This window comes from Bos taurus, chromosome 16, assembly GCF_002263795.3.
Source record: "Bos taurus isolate L1 Dominette 01449 registration number 42190680 breed Hereford chromosome 16, ARS-UCD2.0, whole genome shotgun sequence".
NCBI classification, from domain to species: Eukaryota; Metazoa; Chordata; class Mammalia; order Artiodactyla; family Bovidae; genus Bos; species Bos taurus.
The window spans coordinates 4,396,051-4,419,740 of NC_037343.1; the positions used below are offsets into that span (position 1 = coordinate 4,396,051).

The window sequence follows — 23,690 nt, forward strand, 5'->3', positions numbered from 1 at the left end:
GGTAACTAAAAAAATCCAAAAATAAAAAAAGTGGGGAATACGATTATATGGACTTGAATGTATGTGAGAGTTTGTGTTTCCAGGAAAAAGGTAGAAAAGGGGAATTACTTGGTAATTACTTGGTAAAAGGTAGAAGAGGGTGATTTTTTTCCAAGATCAGATTTCAAGTCTAATCCAAAGTAGTTCAGATAAAGATTTTATTCCTACCTGTAGGGTTGCCAGATTTAGCAAACAAAAATAGGTGTCCAGTTAAATTTGAATTTCAGATGTATAATTTCTTGTATCACTGTATCCCAAATCTTGCATGAGACATATTTGTACCCTACCTATGATTCTGTCATATAGTGAGAATATGCTTGTAATCTGTGAGGTCCAGCCCAGGAAAGGCAGGTAAAGCCAGAGAAAAAAGGACTATCCTAGGAAGGTGAGTGGAAATTCCTATAGTAGGTATAAGTTCAATGACTGATTGAATCTGTGAGAGCTGATTCTTGGGGACTAAAAAACAAAAAGGGGCTAGGGCATGCAGATTATGGTGTGTGGATGGATCTGAGTCCTATGTGCACCTAGCAGTGGGCTTTGCCTATAAAAGACACCTGAAAAAAATCTGATTTTGGTGCACATAATCTGGAGGACAGGAAGTAGAAACTATGGGTTTGGGATCACATTCACATTGATGCTATTTCCTGCAAAGCTTAGGCAGTCTACAAAGAAAGCTATTTGTTTAAACAGAGACTGCATGAGAGAAGATGATGCTTGCCTTCTAATCATCAAATCCCAGGGAAAACAAAAATGTTCTCATCGCTTTTTTAGAGGTCAGCTTTAAAAAGTCATATTTCCTTTCCATTACTCTCTAGTTCCCAGGGCCATGGTACTTCTGGGAATGTTGGTGTGAGGACACATTGTTCTTCAGTGAGCCTTTTTTTTTTTTTTCTATTTTTGGCCACACAGCACAGCTTGTAGGATATTAGTTCCCCAACCAGGGATCAAACTCAGGCCCCTTCAGCAAAAGCACCAAGCCCTGACCACTGGACCGCCAGGGAATTTCCTCAGTGAGCCTTTCTTAACCTTCATACTCAGTAGGGTGAAGGAGCACAAACCAGATTATAGATGGAGTTTTCTAAAGTTATCTTTTTCCTTATTGAGAACTGTGATTTCCTGATTCACTTGTGCTTTCTGCTTCCAAGGAGGACAGCAGATGTAAAAAGCTCAGGTGAGGGAGCAAGCCCTGGGGCTCTCTCTGAACAGCGGAGAAACCCACCAGGAGCTCAGGAAGCCTGAAGAAAAGAGGCTGCTTTCCAGGGCCCGCCAGAAGTATACTTTGTGATCTCTGTGGCTCCTTCAGGGGTCTTACTGCAGAAAGACTGTTTCTTCATGAGCAAGACCAGGCTTTTGTCTTAAAAAGCAAGCAAACAAATAAAAGTGAAGACTTCCCTGCATCAGGTGACCAGCAAGCACAATTTTGAAGGGAGGAGTGGATTTTAAGATGGAGATTTCCATTTATCAGGGACTGGTTTCTAAAATTCTGGCGACATTGTCATCTTTACTGAGAGCCTCCTATGTGCTTGGTATTGTACTTGATGGGGGGGATATGAAGATTATCAATAAAACAAATTCCTGTCTTAGGGAGTAAGACAGACCCGTGCATGCATCATTATAATCAAAGCCAGTGGAAGTACCTGGAATTCCTTCATACCTAGATATGTGCTTATTTGTTTAGAGGAGAGAGGGACTGAGCTGGCCAGGGAAAAGGGCAGAGAAGATCTCCAGCTTTAAGACCTCGAATCCCTGCAGACAACAGTACCAGCATCCTTAGAAGGCAATTTTGACATCATCAGTTTTTCTGAATTTTTGGGGGAATCTTACACTTGTCTCCTAACTGTCCCCACAAGGCACTTATCCAAGTATTTCTTCCAGGCACATATGGTTGTCTCCACTGGAGAAATCCAGATATAAACAGTATTCTCATTCATACATTTTCAGTTAATTTTAACTTTCCTAGTGGATTAACTCACTGGGAAAATGTTTGACTACAACTTCCCTTAATCCAGCTTTTATTATGATACAAAGACATACATGAAATGAGAGGATTATGAACATGGAGACATATCGATAGGGCCCTTAGCGTTGGGATTAAATTATCTCGCATGGGGAATACTTCACCAATTGTTTTACAGAGCATACGAAGGGGGTGCATTTTTGATGGAGAGGGCAACCTGCCTGCCTCATTCACGTGACGGCCGAGATGAATTGCACAGCCTGGCATCCAGACATTTGAGATCTGGGAAGGTGAAGATTTCCAGTAGCTAGGTGACCCAGTGCAAATTTTCAGGATTTAAGTGACCTCAGAAAATCTGATCTCCATGTCCAGCTATAGCAAATATCAGTGGGTTTTGCTGCCCAACATCCATTCATGCCTTTCCTGGAACCTGCTCTAGCGGTTTTTCTCTGGAGAATTGCTATCTCCCTAACTCCTTGTCCTATGTACTTCAGATGACACTGCTTTTGGCTCCAGGTGGCTCCAGCCTGACCAATTACAGCATTGCATTTTCCTAGTCAGAGATTTGGTTCAAGAATGGAGCCAAGCAAAGCCAACAACATACAGTTAGACTTCGCGGAGACTACTGAGAGAGCTTTTCCACTAAGTTGATCCTGGAAGTGCCACTAGGCAGCCTGAGAATGAAGCCAGTGTGGAGACGAGCAATAAGGAGGGAACAGGCACACGCCATGCCTGAATTTAGCCCTATTGCTTTTAAAAATTATTTTCCAATGTTTATAAGACATTTTCTTTAAGCAGTTCTAGTTGGGTTTTTTATATTTGCAATAGAAGAAGCCCTGACCTGTACACTAGGTGACAGAGAGCAAGTTTCCTTGGCCCAGGTGCCGTGAATGGAGCAGGTTTAGTGGGCTTCAGAGGTCCAGGTAACTCAGTAGGACTTGGTCTCCAAGGTCTACACTAGTGAGTTCCAAACTTTATTGATGAACAACAGCCACCACAAACATATTAATGGAGCTCCTTACCAAGAAATTCTTGATCACACTATCTAGAGAAATGGAGGATAGGCAGGAATTGATGTTTTTCAAAAGTACCCATAACATTTATCTGTTGCAGCACCCCAAAATTTAGTAGCTTAAAATAACAATAACTGTGTCTGTTCACAGTCCTCGAGGCGCTGCTGACCTGGTTTTTCTGTTCGCTTTGCTTGGGATCCTGATGGGGCTGCTATTATCTGTCAACTCATTTCCTCTCTTGCTAGCAGTTGATGTTGGTTGAGGGTTCTCCACTAATCTAGCTCAGATTTGTCCACATGGTGGCAGCATCTGAATGAGAGAGAGCAAGAAGGAAGGAAGAAAAGGAGAAAAAAAAGAAACTGTGAGGTCTCTGAGGCCTAAACTCATAACCACACAAGACCAATTTTGTTGCATTCTATTGGTCACAGCAAGTCACATGGCTAGCCAGAGTCAGGAGCTGGGAAACTACTCTTCACCACCTAATGGGAGCAGCTGCAAAGAATATGTGGCTGTGTTTAATTTACCATAGTACTCAAGCTTCTTAAGCTTTAATGTAACAAATTACCAAAAACTTAGTGGGTTAGAACAACACAGATGTAATATCTTACAGTTCTGAAGGCCAGAAGTCCTAAAATCAAGTTATTGGCAGAGCTGTCTTCTTTCTGAAGGCTTTATGGGAATCTGTTCCCTTGCTTTTTTCAGCTTCTAGAAGCCACTTTTATTCCTTGATTTGTGTCTCCTTCCTCGAGCTTTAAGACCGAAAACAAGCATCGTATATCCCATCCCTCCCCCCACTTCTGCTTCCGTTGTTACATCTTCTTTTCTAACCCTCCTGCCTCCCTCTTCCATATTATAAGATGCTTGTGATTACAGCGGGCCCATCCTGATAATTTAGGATAATTTCCCTAATTTAAGATCCTTAATAACATTTCAAAGTCCCTTTTGCCATATAAGGTGACTTACTGACAGGTTCTGGGGATCAGAACAGGGACATATTTGGAAGACAGTATTCTGTCCACTGCATTTGGGAATTTTATACCAAGGGAAACTGTCACACAATTCAAAGGATCCAGTGATCAAGTTTGGGTTACCTTGACAGGCTCTGAGAGCTTAGGTAGCCAAAGGACTGAGCTTTAGAATCAAGCAGACCAAGGTTTGGATTCTAGTTCACCACTGGGGGGAAAAAAAGAAACATACTGTGATAGTTGTGATTAAGTTTTATCTGGGACAAAATGAAAACTATATCCCAGGAGACAGCTTCTGTGATAACTCTGAGGGACTGCTCTGAAGTGGTAAGGGGGGAGAAGAGTATATATATGATGATGGTAAAGAGGGATTCATGTAATCAAGTACACATTTTGGCAGAAGTTTGCTGTTAGTCACAAGAAACATATGTTTCCTTTTGAGAAGATATGAGAAGATGCAAGAAATTGGGCTTGTAAAACCTTCTCCTGAAAATATCTAACTAAATGAATGCCTGTTCTGCCAGTTTTTCTCAGAGCACAGTGCCTCACCCCTGATTTCCACCCTGAACCCCTTTCAGGGTAAGCCGCAGGGCAGCAACTACAGTGGCTTAATTCTTGCGGTGCCAGATGGCAGGTGATAAGTTTTAGTTGGCAGCGTCCGATCATGGTCATAAATTTGACCGTGGTTTGGGAGACATCTAGTGACTATTTTGTCCCACAGTGTTAAGGAACGGTTATTCCTAGGTCAGGTGAGGCTCTCAACATGCAAACTCAATGTGCTATTACCAGGCCAGGCGCTACTAATATAGTCAAATGTCTCTGAATCACAAGACAGTCTTACTAGTCTATTGTGGTCCAGGACACGATGCCCCCTCGTTGCTTTTTCTCACATCTAGAGTTACACTATATAACCATTGATCTAGTATAGAACTATCTATCTGGTCAACTGCTTCTAGTCCCCTGGTCATCATTTTATCAAACACTCAGTCACACACATTTGGTAATGCAAAAACAACAATTTTGTAAAACAGGAAAAATACAAATGATAGTAGTAATAGTAAGGTTACAAGTAAGAATTTAAGCCAAGAACTTCTATTAGGTGCAGCCAGTATATTCCCAGGTCATCTGACTTAGTCTGTTCTGTGCCAATCCTTATTTTTAAGGGAAGTTATATACTGGCATTGCCCATAAGGCACCCAACCCAATTCCCTACTGCTGTTAGCTGATTATCCTTTGTATGATTTAATTGTTCCTGACATACAGGAGCCTTTAAATTTAAATGTCCATAGCCTGGTGTTAACCACATAAATATATACTGCAATTGTGGGAGGTTCCTTCTAATAAAAACAGGAGGTTATAGTTTTTGACTGAGATTTGACTCCGTATTCTGATTGAGCTTGAGTGATCCTAAAAGAAAATTCATTTTTATAGTAGGAGTCAGAGCAGTTATTATTAATTGGCCAGGTGAGGGGGTCCCACTTAGTAATATCAATACTGGCCTAAAGAGAACTATAATTTCTTTATTCTAGAATAAATTTTCCTAAGGGTCACCCAGTTGGAACCTTCGAGTGGAGAAATCCACTAAAGTAGGGTATAAGTAGTTGATCATAAACCAAACAATTAGGTTAAATTCAAACTCTGCAGGAGACTGAAATATGTTTGGTTCATAAGCAAAGGTATGAGCAATTATCAGAGTAATTGGTATCCAGGCCTGGTCCAGAACCTTGGGTCAGCTGTCTGCTTCAGATGTCATCTTCTTCTCATTCTGGTCTGGTAGTTTCTCCTCCACTTGAGTCCCGTTTTAAGGTGATTTTAAGGTCAGCAGTCCTTTCTATAGGCCAGTGCAGTGCAGGGGCCCTTTCTAAGTGGAAACATTGGTCCAAGAGGCAATTTCCTTAAGTTTCACTGTGTCGGAGCTAGGTAAGAGTACAGAGTACCTGATAAAGGTCTTTCCATCTAGGTTGGAAATAGTCCGTTCAGTTCAGTTCAGTCGCTCAGTCATGTCCGACTCTTTGCGACCCCGTGAACCGCAGCACGCCAGGCCTCCCTGTCCATCACCAACTCCTGGAGTTTACCCAGACCCATGTCCATTGAGTCGGTGATGCCATCCAGCCATCTCATCCTCTGTCGTCCCCTTCTCCTCCTGCCCCCAATCCCTCCCAGCATCAGGGTCTTTTCCAATGAGTCAACCTTCATATGAGGTGGCCAAAGTATTGGAGTTTCAGCTTCAGCATCAGTCCTTCCAGTGAACACCCAGGACTGATCTCCTTTAGGATGGACTGGTTGGATCTCCTTGCAGTCCAAGGGACTCTCAAGAGTCTTCTCCAACACCACAGTTCAAAAGCATCAATTCTTCGGCGCTCAGCTTTCTTTATAGTCCAACTCTCACATCCATACATGACCACTGGAAAAACCATAGCTTTGACTAGATGGACCTTTGTTGGCAAAGTAATGTCTTTTCTTTTTAATAAGTTGATCATAACTTTCCTTCCAAGGAGTAAGCGTCTTTTAATTTCATGGCTGCAATCTCCATCTGCAGTGATTTTGGAGCCCCCCCAAATAAACTCCACCTCTGTTTCCACTGTTTCCCCATCTATTTACCATGAAGTGATGAGACCAGATGCCATGATCTTCGTTTTCTGAAAGTCAAGTTTTAAGCCAACTTTTTCACTCTCCTCTTTCACTTTCGTCAAGAGGCTCTTTAGTTCTTCTTCACTTTCTGCCATAAAGGTGGTGTCATCTGCATATCTGAGGTTATTGATATTTCTCCCGGCAGTCTTGCTTCCAGCTTGTGCTTCTTCCAGCCCAGCGTTTCTCATGATGTACTCTGCATAGAAGTTAAATAAGCAGGGTGACAATATACAGCCTTGATGTGCTCCTTTTCCTATTGGAACCAGTCTGTTGTTCCATGTCCAGTTCTAACTGTTGCTTCTTGACCTGCATACAGGTTTTTCAAGAGGTGGGTCAGGTGGACTGGTATTCCCATCTCTTTCAGAATTTTCCGGTTTATTGTGATCCACACAGTCAAAGGCTTTGGCATAGTCAATAAAGCAGAAATAGATGTTTTTCTGGCACTCTCTTGCTTTTTAAATGATGTCTTTTCCAGCATGCATAATCTCTGGCTGAAGGTCATGATGCATCTGATCTTCATCCAAAGATAGATTACTGAGATAAGCTTCAGAAACAAATTAGAATGTCCTTTTATTTTACAATAATATAACAGTAAGGAACTGACTTGGAACTGAGTCTTAGGCAGTAAGTACAGAGATAAATTAACAAAACCAGAATTTTTTTTTATTGAAAGATAATTGCTTTACAGAATTTTGTTGTTTTCTGTCAAACTTCAACATGAATCAGACAGAAGTTACATATATCCCCTCCCTTTTGAATCTCCCTCCTATCTCCCTCCCCATCCCACACCTCTAGGTTGACACAGAACACAGGGTTTCCCGAGTCATACAGCAAATTCCCGTTGGCTATCTGTTTTATATATGGTAATGTAAGTTTCCATGTTACTCTCTCCGTACATCTTACCCTCTCCTGGCCTCTCCCCATGTCCATAAGTCTGTTCTCTATGTCTGTTTCTCCATTGCTGCCCTGTAAATAAATTCTTCAGTACCATTTTTCTAGATTCTGTGTATATGCATTAGAATACTACATTTATCTTTCTCTTTCTGACTCACTTCACTCTGTTTAACAGGTTCTAGGTTCATCCACCTCATCCGAACTGATTCAAATGCATTCCTTTTTGTGGCTGAGTAATATTCCATTGTGTATATGTGCCACAGCTTCTTTATCCATGCATCTGTCAATGGACATCTAGGTTGCTTCCATGTTCTAGCTATTGTAAATAGTGCTGCAATGAACAGTGGGATACATGTGTCTTTTTCAATTTTGGTTTCCTCAGGGTATATACCTAGGACTGGGATTGCTGGGTCATATGGTGGTTTTATTCCTAGTTTTTAAGGAATCTTCATACCATCTTCCATAGTGGCTGTATCAGTTTACATTCCCACCAACAATGCAAGAGGGTTCCCTCTTCTCTACACCCTCTCCAGCATTTATTGTTTGTAGACTTTTTGATGTTGGCCATTCTGACTGGTGTGAGGTGATATCTCACTGTAGTTTTGATTTGCATTTCTCTAATAATGAGTGACGTTGAAAATCTTTTCATGTGTTGTTAGCCATCCTATATCTTCTTTGGAGAAAAGTCTGTTTAGGTCTTTTTCCCACTTTCTGATTAGGTTGTTTGTTTTTCTGGCATTGAGCTATATGAGCTGTTTGTATATTTTGGAAATTATTCCTTTGTCAGTTGTTTCATTTGCTATTATTTTTTTCCCATTCTGAGGGTTGTCTTTTCACCTTGCTTAGAGTTTCCTTTGCTGTGCAAAAGCTTTTGAGTTTAATCAGGTCTCACTAGTTTACTTTTGTTTTTATTTCTGTTACTCTAGGAGGTGAGTCATAGCAGATCTTTGGTTTATGTCATCAAGTGCTCTGCCTATGTTTTCCTCTAAGAGTTTTATAGTTTCTGGTCTTACATTTAGGTCTTTAATCCATTTTGAGTTTATGTATGGTGTTAGGAAGTGTTCTAATTTCATTCTTTTACATGGAACTGTCCAGTCTTTCCAGCACCATTTATTGAAGAGGCTGTCTTTACCCCATTGTATATTCTTGCCTCCTCTGACAAAAATAAAGTACCCATAAGTGCATGGGTTTATTTCTGGGCTCTCTGTCTTGTTCCATTGGTCTATACTTCTGTTTTTGTGCCAGTGCTATACTGTCTTGATGACTGTAGCTTTGTAGTATAAGCTGAAGTCAGGAAGGTTGATTCCTCCAGCTCCATTCTTCTTTCTCAAGACTGCTTTGGCTATTTGGGGTCTTTTGTGTTTCCATATGAATTGTGAAATTTTTTGTTCTAGCTCTGTGAAAAATGCCATTGGTAATTTGATAGGGATTGCATTGAATCTCTAGGTTGCATTTGGTAGTATAGTCATTTTCACAATATTGATGCTTCCTACCCAGGAACATGGTATATCCCTCCATCTGTTTATGTCATCTTTGATTTCTTTCATTAGTGTCTTATAATTTTCTGTGTACATTTCTTTTGTCTCCTTAAGTAAGTTTATTCCTAGGTATTTAATTCTTTTTGTTGCAATGGTGAATGGGATTAATTCCTTAATTTCTCTGATTTTTCATTGTTAGTATATAGAAATGCAAGTGATTTCTGTGTATTGATTTTGTATCCTACAACTTTGCTAAATTCACTGATTAGCTCTAGTAGTTTTCTGATACTGTCTTTAGGGTTTTCTATGTACAGTATGTCATCTGCAAACAGTGAGAGCTTTACTTATTTCCTGATCTGGATTCCCTGTATTTCTTTTTCTTCTCTGATTGCTGTAGCTAGGACTTCCAGAACTATGTTGAATAATAGTGGTGAAAGTGGACACCCTTGTCTTGTTCCTGATCTTAGGGGGAATGTTTTCAGTTTTTCACCATTGAGAATAATGTGTGCTATAGGCTTATCATATACGGCCTTTACTAGGTTGAGGTAGGTTCCTTCTATGCACATTTTTTTGAAGAGTTTTAATCATAAATGGGTGCTGAATTTTGTGAAAGGCTTTTTCTGCATCTATTGAGATTCAGTTTAGTTCAGTTCAGTCGCTCAGTCGTGTCCGACTTTTTGCGACCCCATGAATCGCAGCACGCCAGGCTGTCCATCACCAACTCCCAGACTTCACCCAGACTCACATCCACCGAGTCAGTGATGCCATCCAGCCATCTCATCCTCTGTCGTCCCCTTCTCCTCCTGCCCCCAATCCCTCCCAGCATCAGAGTCTTTTCCAATGAGTCAACTCTTTGCATGAGGTGGCCAAAGTACTGGAGTTTCAGCTTTAGCATCATTCCTTCCAAAGAAATCCTCTATTGAGATTATCATATGGTTTTTATGATTCAATTTGTTAATATGGTGTATCACATTGATTGATTTGCATATATTGAAGAATCCTTGCATCCCTGGAATAAACCCAACTTGATCATGGTGTGTGAGCTTTTTGATGTGTTGCTTAATTCTGCTTGCTAAAATTTTGTTGAGAATTTTTGCATCTATGTTCATCAAGGATATTGGCCTGTAGTTTTCTTTTTTTGTATTGTCATCCATTAACAAAACCAGAATTTAATATCCACTAAAACCTGCTCTTTTCTCTCTATAATTGCCCTCATTTTTACCAAATATAGCTAAATTGAGACGAATTTGTTTGTATATTAAATCTGTTTTTAATAAACTTTGTCTGATTACTTATATAAGTGTAATTGATGTAATAGGCTCTTTTAAATTGACTGTTAGGAAATGTTCATAAAGAGTTTCAGACTGAACTTTTTTAAAGGTCTCTCAGGGCAAGGAAAGCCATGCCAAAGGTTTATCACAGACTTTGCTTTACAAATTTGGGTGAATTCCTCCCTTTTCAAGGTTCCCAAAATATCACCAGCCAGGAGGTTGCCTTCCTCATTCACCTGATAAGGCTATTGGGAACCTATGAGTTTCCAATTTCTGGAGGGCTCAGGTAAAGAGAAAAGATAAATGTTTCAATTCTGTTTACAAAGGTCAGTTCAGTTCAGTCGCTCAGTCATGTCTAACTCTGCGACTCCATGAATTGCAGCACGCCAGGCCTCCCTGTCCATCACCAACTCCCGGAGTTCACTCAGACTCACGTCCACCGAGTCAGCGATGCCATCCAGCCATCTCATCCTCTGTCATCCCCTTCTCCTCCTGCCCCAATCCCTCCCAGCATCAGAGTCTTTTCCAATGAGTCAACTCCTCGCATGAGGTGGCCAAAGTACTGGAGTTTCAGCTTTAGCATCATTCCTTCCAAAGAAATCCCAGGGCTGATCTCCTTCAGAATGGATTGGTTGGATCTCCTTGCAGTCCAAGGGACTCTCAAGAGTCTTCTCCAACACCACAGTTCAAAAGCATCAATTCTTCGGTGCTCAGCCTTCTTCACAGTCCAACTCTCACATCCATACATGACCACAGGAAAAACCATAGCCTTGACTAGACAGACCTTTGTTGGCAAAGTAATGTCTCTGCTTTTGAATATGCTATCTAGGTTGGACATAACTTTCCTTCCAAGGAGTGAGCGTCTTTTAATTTCATGGCTGCAGTCACCATCTGCAGTGATTTTGGAGCCCCCAAAAATAAGGTCTGCCACTGTTTCCACTGTTTCCCCATCTATTTCCCATGAAGTGATGGGACTGGATGCCATGATCTTCGTTTTCTGAATGTTGAGCTTTAAGCCAACTTTTTCACTCTCCACTTTCACTTTCATCAAGAGGCTTTTTAGTTCCTCTTCACTTTCTGCCATAAGGGTGGTGTCATCTGCATATCTGAGGTTATTGATATTTCTTCCGGCAATCTTGATTCCAGCTTGTGCTTCTTCCAGTCCAGCTTTTCTCATGATGTACTCTGCATAGAAGTTAAATAAACAGGGTAACAATATACAGCCTTGACGAACTCCTTTTCCTATTTGGAACCAGTCTGTTGTTCCATGTCCAGTTCTAACTGTTGCTTCCTGACCTACATACAGATTCCTCAAGAGGCAGATCAGGTGGTCTGGTATTCCCATCTCTTTCAGAATTTTCCACAGTTTATTGTGATCCACACAGTCAAAGGCTTTGGCATAGTCAATAAAGCAGAAATAGATGTTTTTCTGGAACTCTCTTGCTTTTTCCATGATCCAGTGGATGTTGGCAATTTGATCTCTGGTTCCTCTGCCTTTTCTAAAACCAGCTTGAACATCAGGAAGTTCACGGTGCACATATTGCTGAAGCCTGGCTTGGAGAATTTTGAGCATTACTTTACTAGCGTGTGAGATGAGTGCAATTGTGCGGTAGTTTGAGCATTCTTTGGCATTGCCTTTCTTGGGGATTGGAATGAAAACTGACCTTTTCCAGTCCTGTGGCCACTGCTGAGTTTTCCAAATTTGCTGGCATATTGAGTGCAGCACTTTCACAGCATCATCTTTCAGGATTTGGAATAGCTCAACTGGAATTCCATCACCTCCACTAGCTTTGTTCGTAGTGATGCTTTCTAAGGCCCGCCTAGAATGTTTTAAATTCTTACCCAGTTTGGCAGTGTGATCTGAAAGTTATCAGAAACCTGTACTTGTCAAAAAGTCCTGGCTATGAATCTCTGTGAAGAGGAAGCATGTTTGCAAAGGCATAAGTATAAAACAATAACTGTCTATAAATGACAAAACACTTAAGAAGGCACAGTTAAAATCCTGATTACAATGCAATAGACAAAGAAACTTCATTACTACTGTGACATTTTAACATTTTCAGAAAATAACCAGAATTATGACTGATAAATTTTACTAGGACATACCAGATTTTTAAGAATTCCATGCAATTTCTAGAATATGTATATTAATAACATTTACCCATAATATAACCTAAGAAGACATATTACTCATTTGACAATACATCCTATGTAATTTAACATACCAAATGAACCTGATTAGTTTAATATCGCTTTTGGGATGCTTCAGGGGCCCTTCAAAACATCCCAAAGTTTAGCTAGAGGTCAAAGGAACTTCATTAGAATTTGATTTGGGCCATTTGTCAAAAAATTTTTTTAAAGTTTTAAAACATTTGGTCATATGAGATCAGCTGTCACTGTGAAATAATATTTATCCACTTAACCAGTGACAATAAATATTTCAAAGGCAATTACACAAAGTTATAACAGATTACGAATTAAAGGTAAAAGAAACTTTACAGTTTGTAGCCAAAAGGGGATCAACATTTTAGGAAAACTTTGATGCCAATAAAGATAAAAACTAAATTCAGGTTTTGCACCAGCTTATTTATAAAATTTTGCAATAAGGAGTTCATGATCTGAGCCACAGTCAGCTCCCGGTGTCGTTTTTGCTGACCGTATAGAGCATCTCCATCTTTGTCTGCAAAGAAAATGATTAATCTGATTTTGGTATTGACCATCTGGTGATGTCCATATGTAGAGTCTTCTCTTGTGTTATTGGAAGAGGGTGCTTGCTATGACCAGTGTGTTCTCTTGGCAAAACTCCGTTAGCCTTTTCCCAGCTTCATTTTGTACTCCAAGGCCAAATTTGCCTGTTACTCTAGGTATCTCTTGACTTTCTACTATTGCATTCTAGTCCTCTCTGATGAAAAGGACATCTTTTTTTTTGGTGTTAATTCTAGAAGTTCTTGTAGGTCTTCATAAAACTATTCAATTTCAGCTACTTTGGCATTAGTGGTTGTGGCACAGACTTGGATTACTATCATACTGAATGGTTTGCTTTGGAAAGAACTGAGATCATTCTGTTGTTTTTCAGATTGCACCCAAGTACTGTATTTCAGACTCTTTTGTTGACTACGAGAGTTATTCCATTTCTTCTAAGGGATTCTTGCCCACTGTGGTAGATATAATGATCATCTGAATTAAATTTGTCCTTTCAAGTCCATTTTAGTTCACTGATTCCTAAAATATCGATGTTCCTGCTTGTTATCTCCTGTTTGACCACTTCCAATTTACCTTGATTCATGGACCTAACATTCCAGATTCCTATGCAATTCTGTTCTTTATAGCACTGGACTTTACTTTCACCACCAGACACATCCACAACTGAGTGTTGTTTCCACATTGGCTCAGCCTCTTCATTCCTTCTGGAGCTATTTCTCTGCTCTTCTCCAGTAACATACTGAGCACCTACCAACCTGGGGAGTTCATCTTTCAGTGTCATATCTTTTTGCCTTTTCATACAGTTCATGGTGTTCTCAAGAATGCTGAAGTGGTTTGCCATTCCCTTCTGCAGTGGACCACGTTTGTCAAAATTCAGATTTAAATTGAAATAGGGAAAATCACTAAGTCATTCAGGTAAGACCTAAATCAAATCCCCTACAATTATACAGTGGACGTAACAAGTAGATTCAGGGGATTAGATCTGATAGAGTGCCTGATGAGCTATGGACAGAGTTTCGTAACACTGAACAGGAGGCGGTGATCAAAACCAACCCCAAGGAGAATAAATGCAAAAAGGCAAAATGACTGTTTGAGGAGGCCTTACAGATAGCTTAGAAAAGAAGACAAGCAAATGGCAAAAAAGAAAATGAAAGATATACCCATCTGAATGCAGAGTTCCAAAGAACAGCAAGGAGAGATAAAAAAGCCTTCCTCAGTGATCAGTGCAAATAGAGGAAAACAATAGAATGGGAAAGACTAGAAATCTCTTCAAGAAAATTAGGGATACCAAGGAAACATTTCATGCAAAGATGGGCTCAATAAAGAACAGAAATGGTATGGACCTAACAGAAGCAGATGGTGATTGCAGCCATGAAATTAAAAGACGCTTATTCCTTGGAAGGCAAGTCATGACCAACCTCCATGGGATTCTCCAGGCAAGAATACTGGAGTGGGTTGCCATTTCCTTCTCCAGGAGATCTTCCCAACCCAGGGATTGAACCCAGGTCTCCCGCATTGCAAGCAGACGCTTTACCGTCTGAGCCACCAGGGAAGCTCAACCAACCTAGACAGCATATTAAAAAGTAGAGACATTACTTTTCCAACAAAGGTCCGTCTAGTCAAGGCTGTGGTTTTTCTAGTGGTCATGTATGGACGTGAGAGTTGGATTGTGAAGAAAGCTGAGCGATGAAGAATTGATGCTTTTGAAATGTGGTGTTGGAGAAGACTCTTGAGAGTCCCTTGGATTGCAAGGAGATCCGACCAGTCCATCCTAAAGGAGACCAGTCCTGGGTGTTCATTGGAAGGATGGATGCTGAGGCTGAAACTCCAATACTTTGGCCATCTCATGCAAAGAGCTGACTCATTGGAAAAGACCCTGATGCTGGGAGGGATTGGAGGCAGGAGGAGAAGGGGACGACAGAGGATGAGATGGCTGGATGGCATCACATACTCAATGCACTTGAGTTTGGGTGGACTCCAGGAGTTGGTGACGTACAGGGAGGCCTGGCGTGCTGTGATTCATGAGGTCGCAGAGAGTCAGACACGACTGGGTGACTGAAGTGAACTGAACAGAAGCAGAAGATATTAAAACGAGGTGGCAAGAATACACAGAAGAACTGTACAAAAAAGATCTTCATGATCCAGTTAACCATGATGGCATGATTACTCACCTAGAGCCAGACATCCTGGAGTGTGAAGTCAAGTGGGCCTTAGGAAGCCTCACTGCAAACAAAGCTAGTGGAGGTGAGGAATTCCAGCTGAGCTATTTCAAATCCTAAAAGATGATGCTGTGAAAATGCTGCACTCAGTATGCCAGCAAGTTTGGAAAACTCAGCAGTGGCCACAGGACTGGAAAAAGTCAGTTTTCATTCTAATCCCTAAGAAAGGCAATGCCAACGAATGCTCAAACTACCACACAATAGCACTCATTTCACATGCTAGCAAAGTAATGCTCAAAATCCTTCAAACTAGCTTCAACAGTATGTAAACTGAGAACTTCCAGATGTACAAGCTGGATTTAGAAAAGACAGAGAAACCAGAGATCAAACTGCAAACATCTGTTGGATCATAGAAAAAGCTAGAGAATTTAAAAAAAATCTACTTCTGCTTCACTGACTATGCTAAAACTTTTGATTATGTGGATCAGAACAAACTATGGAAAATTCTTAAAGAGATGGGAATACCAGACCAACTTACCTGCCTCCTGAGAAACCTGTACGATGCAGGTCAAGAGGCAACAGTAAGAACTGGACACGGAACAAAGGACTGGTTCCAAGTTGGGAAAGGATTACGTCAAGGCTGTATATTGCCACTCTGCTTATTTAACTTATATGCAAAGTATATCATGAGAAATGCTGGGCTGGATAAAGCACAAGTTGGAATCAAGATGGCTGGGGAAAATATCAATAACCTCAGATATGCAGATGACACCCCCTTATGGCAGAAAGCAAAGAGGAACTAAAGGGTCTCTTGATGAAAGTGAAAGAGGAGAGTGAAAAAGCTGGCTTAAAATTCAACATTCAGAAAACTAAGATCATGGCATTTGGTCCCATCACTTCATGGCAAATAGATGGGGAAACAATGGAAACAGTGACAGACTTTATTTTCCTGGGCTCCAAAATCACTGCAGATGGTGACTTCAGGCATGAAATTAAAAGACACTTGCTGCTTGGAAGAAAAGCTATGACAATCCTAGACAGTGTATTAAAAAGCAATGACATTACCTTGCTGACAAACGTCTGTATAGTCAAAGCTATGGTTTTTCCAGTGGTCATGTATGGATGTGAGAGTTGGACTATAAAGAAAGCTGAGCGCCAAAGAACTGATGCTTTTGAACTGTGGTGTTGGAGAAGACTCTTGAGAGTCCCTTGGATTGTAAGATCAAACCAATCAATCCTAAAGGAAATCAGTCCTGAATATTCATTGGAAGGACTGATGCTGAAGCTGAAGCTCCAATACTTTGGCCATGTGATGCAAAGAGCTAACTCATTAGGAAAAACCCTGATGCTGGGAAAGATTGAAGGCAGGAGGAAAAGAGGACAACAGAGGACGAGATGGTTGGATGGCATCACCGACTCAATGGACATGCGTTTGAGCAAACTCTGGAAGATGATGAAGGGAAACCTAGCATGCATAGGGTAGCAGAGTCAGACACGACTGAGCAACTGAACAACAAAAATTTCTAAAATTTATTTACTCAATTAAATTTATTCTAAACTTAGCCTGACCACATATAAAACTCTTCTATTTCTTTTTCCATAAACCTTCCATAAATTTCTGTATCCATATTAGTTTGTCCTCTATTTTTATTTATTTGTTTTAATTTGTGCCTGTGCTGAGTCTTCATTGCTGTGCAGAGACTTTCTCTATTTGCAGAGGGCAGGAGCTATTCTCTAGTCGTTGCGCACAGGTTCTCATGGCCATGGCTTCTCGTTGAGGTCAGGGAGAACAGGCTTCGTTAGTTGCAGCAGGTAGGCTCAGTTGTTACAGTTCATGGGCTCTAGTGCATTGGCTCAGTAGTTGTGGTGCACAGGCTCAGCTGCTCCACGGCGTGTGGGATCTTCCCAGACCAGGGACCAAACCCAAGTCCCTGGCATTGCAGGGCGGATTCTTAACCACTCAACCACCAGGGAAGCCCTGCCCCTTATTTTTTTCCCTACCCAGAAACAAACAGGTCTAGGGCAAAAATTACTTTATTTTCAGTTTGTTGTTAAGTTGCCAAGTCGTTCCTACTCTGCGACACCATGAACTGCAGCATACCAGGCCAGCTTGTCTTTCACTGTCTCCCAGAGTTTGCTCAGATTCATGTCCATTGAGTCGGTGATGCTATCCAATCATCTCGTCCTCTGTCACTCCCTTATCCCTGCCCTTAATCTTTCCCAGGATCAGGGTCTTTTCCAGTGAACTGGCTCTTCACATCAGGTGGCCAAAGTATTGGAGCTTCAGCTTCAGCATCAGTCCTTCCAGTGAATATTCAGGTTTCTTTTCCCTTCAGTCAGTTCAGTTCAGTGGCTCAGTTGTGTCCGACTCTTTGCAACTCCATAAATCGCAACACGCCAGGCCTCCCTGTCCATCATCACCAACTCCCAGAGTTCACTCAAACTCATGTCCATCAAGTCGGTGATGCCATTCAGCCATCTCATCCTCTGTCATCCCCTTCTCCTCCTGCCCCTAATCCCTCCCAGCATCAGGGTCTTTTCCAGTGAGTCAACTCTTCGCATGAGGTGGCCAAAGTACTGGAGTTTCAGCTTCAGCATCAGTCCTTCCAAAGAACACCCAGGGCTGATCTCCTTTAGGATGGACTGGTTGGATCTCCTTGCAGTCCAAGGGACTCTCAAGAGTCTTCTCCAACACCACAGTTCAAAAGCATTGATTCTTCGGTGCTCAGCTTTCTTCACCATGCAACTCTCACATCCGTACATGACCACTGGAAAAACCATAGCCTTGACTAGACGGACCTTTGTTGGCAAGGTAATATCTCTGCTTTTGAATATGCTATATAGGTTGGACATAACTTTCCTTCCAAGGAGTAAGCGTCTTTTAATTTCATGGCTGTAATCACCATCTGCAGTGATTTTGGAGCCCCAAAAAATAAAGTCTGACACTGTTTCCACTGTTTCCCCATCTATTTGCCATGAAATGATGGGACTGGATGCCATGATCTTTGTTTTCTGAATGTTGAACTTTAAGCCAACTTTTTCACTCTCCTCTTTCACTTTCATCAAGAGGCTTTTTAGTTCCTCTTCACTTTCTGCCATAAGGGTGGTGTCATCTGCATATCTGAGGTTATTGATATTTCTTCCGGCAATCTTGATTCCAGCTTGTGCTTCTTCCAGTCCAGCGTTTCTCATGATGTACCCTGCATAAAAGTTAAATAAGCAGGAAGACAATATACAGCCTTGACGTACTCCTTTTCCTATTTGGAACCAGTCTGTTGTTCCATGTCCAGTTCTAACTGTTGCTTCCTGACCTGCATACAGATTTCTCAAGAGCCAGGTCAGGTAGTCTGGTATTCCCATCTCTTTCAGAATTTTCCACAGTTTATTGTGATCCACACAGTCAAAGGCTTTGGCATAGTCAACAAAGCAGAAATAGATGTTTTTCTGGAACTCTCTTGCTTTTTCCATGATCCAGCAGATGTTGGCAATTTGATCTCTGGTTCCTCTGCCTTTTCTAAAACCAGCTTGAACATCAGGAAGTTCATGGTGTACATATTGCTGAAGCCTGGCTTGGAGAATTTTGAGCATTACTTTACTAGCATGTGAGATGAGTGCAATTGTGCGGTAGTTTGAGCATTTTTTGGCATTGCCTTTCTTTGGGATTGGAATGAAAACTGACCTTTTCCAGTCCTGTGGCCACTGCTGAGTTTTCCAAATTTGCTGGCATATTGAGTGCAGCACTTTCACAACATCATTTTCAGGATTTGGAATAGCTCAACTGGAATTCCATCACCTCCACTAGCTTTGTTCGTAGTGATGCTTTCTAAGGCCCACTTGACTTCACATTCCAGGATGTCTGGCTCTAGGTGAGTGATCACACCATTGTGATTATCTTGGTCGTGAAGATCTTTTTTGTACAGTTCTTCTGTGTATTCTTGCCACCTCTTCTTAATATCTTCTGCTTCTGTTAGGTCCATACCATTTCTGTCCTTCATTGAGCCCATCTTTGCATGAAATGTTCCCTTGGTATCTCTAATTTTCTTGAAGAGATCTCTAGTCTTTCCCATTCTGTTGCTTTCCTTTATTTCTTTGCATTGATGGCTGAGGAAGGCTTTCTTATCTCTCCTTGCTATTCTTTGGAACTCTGCATTCAGATGCTTATATCTTTCCTTTTCTCCTTTGCTTTTCGCTTCTCTTCTTTTTACAGCTATTTGTAAGGCCTCCTCAGAGAGCCATTTTGCTTTTTTGCATTTCTTTTCCCTTAACAAAATGCAATTCCATTCCTCATACCTTCATTTATTGAAAACACCCTTTCTACTTTGCTACTATATACTGAAATGTTTCATTTATTATTTCTAGTAGCTTAAATTACATATTTAAATTAGAATCCACAACTGTTAAAACCTTACTTTCTAGTGAAGACTAAGAAGTAGGCAATTATGAACTATCATTTACATTTTCATTCTGTTAATTGGCAAACATAAATACCAGCAATAATTTCTAAAGAACTGTGCTCTTTTTATAGAAAATATCTCAATGTGGCACGAAATATTTGGTTTAGTTTCTCCATAAAAGAAAGTTAATTAATAATCATTAACTAATAATTATTATTAACTAATATTATTAACTAATAATCATTATTAACTAATAAATATTATTAACTAATAATCATTAACTAATGTTTAAGTTTCTTGTTTTATTAGAGAATGACTGAGATATTCAATATACTTTCATCATTTAACTTATTTAGCACAACTTTCCCTTGTGGCTCAGCTAGTAAAGAATCTGCCTGCAATGCAGAAGACCTGGGTTTGATCCCTGGGTTGGGAAGATCCCCTGGAGAAGGGAAAGGCTACCCAGTCCAGTATTCTGGCCTGGAGAATTCCATGGACTATATAGTCCTTGGGATCGCAAAGAGTGGGATACGACTGAGCAACTTTCACTTCACTTCACTTAAAACTTAAAGTTGCCACTTAAAGGTGGTCTTCCCTGGTGGTCAAGTGGTTAAGAATCCAACATGCAATGCAGGGAATACAAGTTCAATCCCTGGAAAGGGAACCAAGATGCCACATGCCGCAGAGCAATTAAGCCTACACACCATAACTAAAGAGCCCTTGTGCCACAACTACTGAAGCCATTTGTTCTGGAGCCCACATGTTGCAACTGCTGACCTCACATGACACAACTAGAGAGTCTTGGTATGCTGCAATGAAAGATCCCGTATAATGCAATGAAGATCCTACATGCTGCAGTTAAGACCCAATGCATCTGAAGAAATAAATATTTCAAACTAAATGAATCTAGTCACAGACATAGAGAACAGACTTATGGACATGAGCAGGGGCAGGAGGAGGAAGGAAAAGATGAGATGAATGGAGAGAGGAGCATGGAAGCATATACACTACCATGTGTAAAATAGATAGCCAATGGAAATTTGCTATATGACTCAGGGAACACAAACTGGGGCTTTGTAACAATCTAGCAGGGTGGGAAAGGGTGGGAGGTGGGAAGGAGTTTCAAGAGGGAGGGTACATTTGTATATATATGGCTAATATCATAAAGCAATTATCATTCAATTAAAAATAAATAAATTAAAAAATAAATCTGGAGAGAGTATTTTTAAGTAGAGATTCCTGAAACAATTTTTCTAAAGAGTTCACCAAAAACCTCTTTCCTCATTTACATTTAATTCATTTATAAAAAATTTCATTATACCAAGTTATTTTTCTTGCTAACAAATTTACAACATCTATAATAAAATCTCATTTGATTTTTATTAAGCCTAAGTACAATAAAGGTATACTTAATGTTGATGACTCTAAGACATGTATGTGTTAATTAAATCAACAAACCTTAATTCCATGTATTAATTTATAACTGAATATTTCATAGTTCATATGAACCTGAAATTCATCCTGGTCTGTTTCCTTTTATATTTCTGAGAATTTTTATAAGTGCTTAATTTGCAATTAAGCCAATTAACTAGAGCTCATTTACAAATTAATTTTGATAATACCATTCAAAGGTAAAGACATATGTGCACATATAGACAGATACAATCAGAGATCTCATAGTTTCATTTTAAAACTTAGTCATGAATCAGGTATTACAATATAAAACTCACTAGTTTATAACAATTGGAATAGGTTAAATTTTAAAAAGTCTCCTCCTTCCTTTTTTTCCCCTCAGTCTCAGGAATGATGATCTATGTAACTGTTCCTGAGAACCCTGGTCTCAAGGCATATTGAGAAGAAAGCAAGTGCTCCTAGAAGGACCTCTTCCTTCAAGAGTCAGAATTTTGAAGAGATGTTTTAACAAGCCAGTCTTCTCTTACAACTGCATAAAGGAGCCCATATTGACTATTTTCAGGGCAAAGTTTTCCTTTAATTCCCAATTAAGTATTTGTAAATTTAAGTTATGTATATACATAAACCTGGGGCTGGGGTGTTAGTCAGAGGTTGGCTTTCTGATACTCCTCGATTTTCTGTTTGAGAGTCTCTATTTCCCATCACTTCATGGGAAATAGATGGGGAAACAGTGGAAACAGTGTCAGACTTTATTTTTTGGGGCTCCAAAATCACTGCAGATGGTGATTACAGCCATGAAATTAAAAGATGCTTACTCCTTGGAAGGAAAGTTATGTCCAACCTAGATAGCATATTCAAAAGCAGAGACATTACTTTGCCAACAAAGGTCCATCTAGTCAAGGCTATGGTTTTTCCAGTGGTCATGTATGGATGTGAGAGTTGGACTGTGAAGAAGGCTGAGCACCAAAGAATCGATGCTTTTGAACTGTGGTGTTGGAGAAGACTCTTGAGAGTCCCTTGGACTGCAAGGAGATCCGACCAGTCCATTCTGAAGGAGATCAGCCCTGGGATTTCTTTGGAAGGAATGATGCTAAAGCTGAAACTCCAGTACTTTGGCCACCTCATGCGAAGAGTTGACTCATTGGAAAAGACTCTGATGCTGGGAGGGATTGGGGGCAGGAGGAGAAGGGGAAGACAGAGGATGAGATGGCTGGATGACATCACTGACTCGATGGACGTGAGTCTGAGTGAACTCTGGGAGTTGGCGATGGACAGGGAGGCCTGGCATGCTGCAATTCATGGGGTCGCAAAGAGTCGGACACGACTGAGCAACTGAACTGAACTGACTGAACTGATTTCCCATTTTAAAGCTGAATTTGTCAGGGCTAAGATTACTAATAAAATTGTGTGGTAGGCCAGCAAGGTACTTGGTAGCATAAGTCCTCTAGGCATCACCCTAGAGTTGTTTTAGCCCCCTTACAAGGCTCAGTTTCTCCCTCAAGTGGTCCAAGACCACTGTGAATGCTCAGATCACTGAATGACCAATTCTTATACATGAATCCTGGATGAGCAATCTTTTAACTAGTAAGTGTGTTTCCCTATGGGACCACTGCACAGTATGAAATCCATAAATTTCTCAGTTGCTGAGAAACTTTAACTGACTGAGAGGGATCTTGTCCCTCTTCTTTGGAGCAAAGCTCTCATGTAATATCTTCATTTTTATCCTAACATATTTTAAAGGCAGCCAAATTGAGGGAAAGAGTCAGATCAGTTAGTCTCTTACCTAACTACTCAGCCCAGACCACTCAGTGAATTTCAACTGAGCAAACCCCAGTGTCTTTCAACTTCTCCCCACTCAGTATCTTTCAACTGGATGGGTGTTTTCCCAGTGTCTTTCAACAGACTCCACCTCCCCTCACCAATATCTTTCAGTTGAGATGGGCAGGTACCTGTTATACGCCTCCAAATGAAACTCAGAACCATCAACCAATACAAGAGGGCCAAGAACCAGAACAGACTCACCCAAATTGTCTTGCATTTCCAAGGAGGTGAATAGGTACAAGAGGCCTCTGCTGATACCAATATGCCAGTTCCTTGTAGAGTTTAGGTAAAGGAGAGAAGTTCCCTTTAGGTCCCTTCATGGTCGTTAAAAATATGGACTGGAAAAAAAAAATGTACGTGAAAGTTGTGAGTTCAGTTTCATTTGGGGTAAATGAGGACTATAGCCCAGAAGACAGCCTCTAAGATAACTCTGAAGAACTGTTCTGAAGAGGTAAAGAGAGAGGTCACATATACCAATATGTGATATTGGTCAAGCACATATTTTGGCAGAACGTTGTTGCTAGTCATGAGGAGTAGATGTTTCCATTAATGATTTTAGTGATTCTTTCTCTAGATATGAGAAGAAATCAGGCTCATAAAATCTCCTGACAAAGTCTAACTATCTGAAGGCCTGTTGTGCTACTTTTTCCTAGAGTACAGAATGCCTCATTCCTGATCTCTACCCTAAACTCCTTTCAGGATGTATTGAAGGTCAGCAACTGCAGTGGCTAGAGACTTCATTTTTGTAGTGCCAGATTGTGTGACAATTTTCAGTTGACACCACACACCAGCTGTGTGAACCTGCACAAGTCATTCATCTTTGAGAATGTCTTCTGAAGTGTAAAATGGGGATAATACCTATCTCACAGGACTTGCATAAGATTTAAATGAGAAAATATACATAAAGTACTTCAGATAGTACCTAGAAAATAATAGACTTAATTAATGGTAA

At 40.6% G+C, this 23,690-nt stretch overlaps 1 protein-coding gene across 8 annotated transcripts in view; it reads right to left on the minus strand.

Annotated features, from left to right (window-relative positions):
- The window catches only part of EIF2D (eukaryotic translation initiation factor 2D), a 53,862-nt gene that overhangs the window by 26,393 nt on the left and 3,779 nt on the right, over positions 1 to 23,690 (minus strand). For 4 of the 8 annotated variants that reach the window (XM_059875357.1, XM_059875351.1, XM_059875354.1 and 1 more), the window contains one exon: positions 22,940 to 23,076. The exons of 1 other annotated variant lie outside the window; for it this stretch is intronic. The gene's annotated coding sequence lies outside the window, so the exon portion shown is untranslated. Of the gene's footprint in view, positions 1 to 1,258; positions 1,394 to 3,178; positions 3,319 to 22,939; positions 23,077 to 23,690 lie in introns of all 8 variants that reach the window. 3 more of the 8 variants (XM_059875353.1, XM_059875352.1, XM_059875355.1) reach the window with 3 other exon arrangements.